The sequence below is a fragment of the Corvus brachyrhynchos genome, unplaced genomic scaffold (assembly GCF_000691975.1).
Source record: "Corvus brachyrhynchos isolate BGI_N302 unplaced genomic scaffold, ASM69197v1 scaffold467, whole genome shotgun sequence".
Classification (NCBI taxonomy): domain Eukaryota; kingdom Metazoa; phylum Chordata; class Aves; order Passeriformes; family Corvidae; genus Corvus; species Corvus brachyrhynchos.
In genome coordinates this window covers 670,973-675,159 of record NW_008239309.1, presented here as the reverse complement: position 1 = coordinate 675,159, position 4,187 = coordinate 670,973, and the positions used below count along the sequence as shown (strand labels likewise).

The window sequence follows — 4,187 nt, the reverse complement described above, 5'->3', positions numbered from 1 at the left end:
CCTTTATATAACAATCAACCATTTGCCCTGCTTTCAGCTGGGATAGAGTTACTTTTCTTCCAAGTAGCTCTTACAGTGCTGTGTCTTGAATTTAGTGTGAGATACACTGATGTTTTTGTTGTGCCAAACAGTCATTAACCTAAGTCAAGCGCTTTTCACGTTCTTATGCTGAGTGAGCAGGTGCACAAGAAGCTGGGGATGGGACACAGCCAGGACAATTGACCAAAGGAATATTCCACACAACAATGTCAAGCCCAGTATATAAACTGGGAGGGGCTAGTCATGGCAACTGCATTGTGCACCAATTTTCTCTCCTGAGTTTTATTTTTCTGGTTTTGTTGTCTCCCTTTTCATTATAATTATTGTTATATTATGCTTCTGTTTAATTTTATTTCAATTATTAAGCTGTTCCAGTCTCAACCCAGAAGTTTTACATTTTTTTCAGATTCTCCTCCCTACCCCAGTAAGGGGGGAACAAGCAGGTGTGTGGCACTTAATTGCTTCTCAGTTGTGAAAGAAAGGTCTTCAAAGAAGACATTCCATGTCACCCAGGCAAGTGGACCACCATGGTGAGAGAAGTGTCTAGTACCTGAGGGAGCTAGCTGTACTAGAGATGATTTGTTATGACCCAAAGAATGTGCAGTCACATACAGATCTAGACAAAGTCCAGTGCACATAACCCACATGGTAGATACTTGCATATGTAGCGCACTATCATCATGTGCCAACTCATTGGCATTAATGACCTGGAGAGATGAAGAAGTACCTATGGTGCATGAAGCAGCTTGCTAACTCTGGGACCACAAAGAAAATCTCTCTGCCTACCTATGGACTTGCCTCTCAGTTGTGAAAAAACCTGTTTAAAAATTATTAAAAACAGCTCCAGGAGTTCCAGCAACAAAAAGAAGATACGTTCTACTCCTTAGCTGTACAGACAAGTATCTCAGCTATTAACAGTATTCACAGCTATTAACAGCATTCTTTTGCTCAAGAAAGAGGATATAGGGTAGGTACACACCAAGGTTTTTAAAATCCTGTGGGTTTACCTGTGGGTAAACCTAGAAATCCTAGAAAGGATATGAAAAAAATGAGATGGAAAATCCACCTCCACTCTAGAGGCATGGGCACATGAACTGCAAGGAAAAACAATCACAAATGTGGATTCTTCCGGGAAAATTGCTGCTCCAGTCTCCAGTAGGCAGTTCCCCAGACACAGTGGAATGGCTAACCTTACTTCTGATTCTATGGTGAAGAATTCTAATCCTTTTCCACAAGAAGTGGATGGAGAATTCTATATCCAGTACTAGAGGGCCCCTGCCTCCCATCACTGGGAGAAGAAGATCAGTTAAGTTCACTGGACTGTGTGGATCCAGTGGCCTAGAATGTCAAACCCACAGGAGAATAAGGCTCTAATAGCATTAGTGCATAGTGTGCCATAATGCCATCAAGCATTTGTAGTTCTGGAGTGACAGGGGGATCCCAACAGCTGACTATACTGGAGGCTGAGACTAGCCTGACTGGGAATGAGTGGCAAAATCATACCACTGTGACTGGCCCAGAGGCTCCATGCATCTTTGGCACAGACTATCTCAGGAGAGGATATTTCAAGGGCCCAAAAGAGTATCACCGGCTGCCTTGGAGACAAAGGAAATTTAAGCAGCTGTCTGCCTGGCCTCTTCTCTCAGAAGACACTTCTGTTGTGGGATTGTTGAAGAATATCAGGAGCCAGTCACTACCACAATGGTGCACCAGCAGCAATACTGCACCAACCAGATTGTCCAGGAATCTTGAAAGTGATCAAGGACTGGCCTGAAAAGATTTTGGAACATTGCTACAGGAGAAGGTGACCCATACTGAAGAGGACACCCTGTCTAATAAACTACCAGAAAATGAGGAGTAATATGCCTTATTTACTCATTGTTCTGCCACATTGTTGGAAAGGAGCAGAGATTGAGTCTCCTGTGACAAGTCGCTGAAGGAGAAGGTGAATCAACTGAGTTTGCAGAGGAGAAAGCCATCCAGCTGGCTTTAAACACTGCTGAATGAAAAAAATGGCCAGTATTTTAGTTCTATACTGACTCATGTGCAGTGGCAAATGCTTTGTGGGGTGGTTGCAGTGATGGAAGCAGAGCAACTGGCAGCACAAAGGTGAGGCCATCTGAGCTGCCACATTGTAACAAGATAACTGCCGTCTAGATGAGAACCTGGTTGTGAAAATACCTTAGAGATGGACACACCCAAGAACTGGGCCAGATAGGAACTTCAGAACAACCAGAAAGTGCATCAGGCGGCTAAGACCGAACTGACTCAGGGGAATCAGAATTGGAACAGAAGGGATAATTTTTTCTAGCTTGGTGCACCCATGACACCTCAGATAATTAAATATGAGATGCAAATTATAGATGGACACATGATCCAGGGGTGGACTTGACCATGGACACAATTGCACAGATTAGCCATGAATGTGAAACATGTGGCAGCACAAAGGTGATCCCATCTGAGCTGCCACATTGTAACAAGATAACTGCCGTCTAGATGAGAACCTGGTTGTGAAAATACCTTAGAGATGGACACACCCAAGAACTGGGCCAGATAGGAACTTCAGAACAACCAGAAAGTGCATCAGGCGGCTAAGACCGAACTGACTCAGGGGAATCAGAATTGGAACAGAAGGGATAATTTTTTCTAGCTTGGTGCACCCATGACACCTCAGATAATTAAATATGAGATGCAAATTATAGATGGACACATGATCCAGGGGTGGACTTGACCATGGACACAATTGCACAGATTAGCCATGAATGTGAAACATGCACTGCAATTAAACAGGCCAAGTGGTTAAAGCCTCTCTCGTATGGAGAACGACAGCTGAAATAGAAATATGGTGAGACTGGGCAGATAGACTATATCACACTCCCCCAAAACTGCCAAGGAAAGTGTCATGTGCTTTTAATGGTGGAAGCAACCACTAAAGGAGAAAGAACATAGCCTGTACTCCATATCACCACTAGGAACAGTGGGCCTTAAGAAGGAAACCCTAAGAAGGTGACAGTGTCCCAGAAATTCCAGAAAGAGTTAGTGGGATTCCTTTCCCAAACAACATCATAGACAACTGAGCCAAAGACCATGGCATTGAGTGGGAATATCATGCTCTCTGTCAGGCACCAGCCTCCAGAAGAATGAAATTATACAACAGACTGTTACCCATTTACCCAGGAACACTGGGTGGCAGGACCTTCAAACATTGGGACACACATTTAGCAGAAGCCACCTGTTAAGTAAACACTAGGGAATCTGACAGTCAGTCTGGCGCAGCACAATCCAAACTTATACACACTGTAGAAAGGGATAAATTTCCTGTAGTGCTCATAAATACACAGGGGAAAACAGTCTGCGTTATTCCTGCTTCAGGAAAAGGCAAAAAGATTTGTGAAACTGAGTTTGCTCAAGCACCTGGGTCCACTTACAATGTAATGCAGGGAGATGGAGAAGTCCTTTGCATTCCTTATGGGGATTGGATTTTGGGTGAGGGTAGCCAAAAAATTAAATTGCATGTTGTTTATTGCAATATAACACTGTTTACTGTCTCTTTCATGGTTATGTGCCCATCACTGAACTGGGCACCTCACAGCACCTGCTTTCACCATTCTGAATTTTGGGATCTGAACCTGATTCCCATTCAATTGCCATTTCAAGAGTATTACAGTAAAAATCACCCAGACCAATGAAGAATTAACTTCATGAAACCAAGCAAGTGCAGTGGTGATGTACACAGAACCGGCTCCAGCATGTAACAATCTAGCTTCATGCAAAATCTTTTCTGGCCAGAAAGACTGTTACGACAGATGGAGCTCAAAGTCATGGACTAAATGAACTCAACAGACATTTTAGAGGCATAGCCCATTGTCATAGGTTAGCAAGCATAGTCCCGGAAGGGATGTCCTTGCTAAGGGGTGCTTACAGTTTCCTCTGGGACCTGATAGAACCTATCAGCTGGCCAGTTTGAATATGGACAATTCTCTAAGCCACTTAAAGTTGTGATCACCTCTGTGATCCACATTTAAGAATAGGCAAACTCCCCCTCCAAGCTCTCTCTCGTTTCCGGTGTTGGGACAGGTGGCTGCGGGGCCCGTGTGGGGGCCAGCGGGCCCGGCCCAGGCCCTGCTTGGGCCAGGCCAGGCCGGGCC

The 4,187-nt window shown here is 44.4% G+C and overlaps 1 protein-coding gene across 3 annotated transcripts in view; it reads right to left on the bottom strand.

Moving 5' to 3' along the window:
- The window catches only part of FAM169A (family with sequence similarity 169 member A), a 37,342-nt gene that overhangs the window by 11,851 nt on the left and 21,304 nt on the right, over positions 1–4,187 (bottom strand). The window lies entirely within an intron of this gene.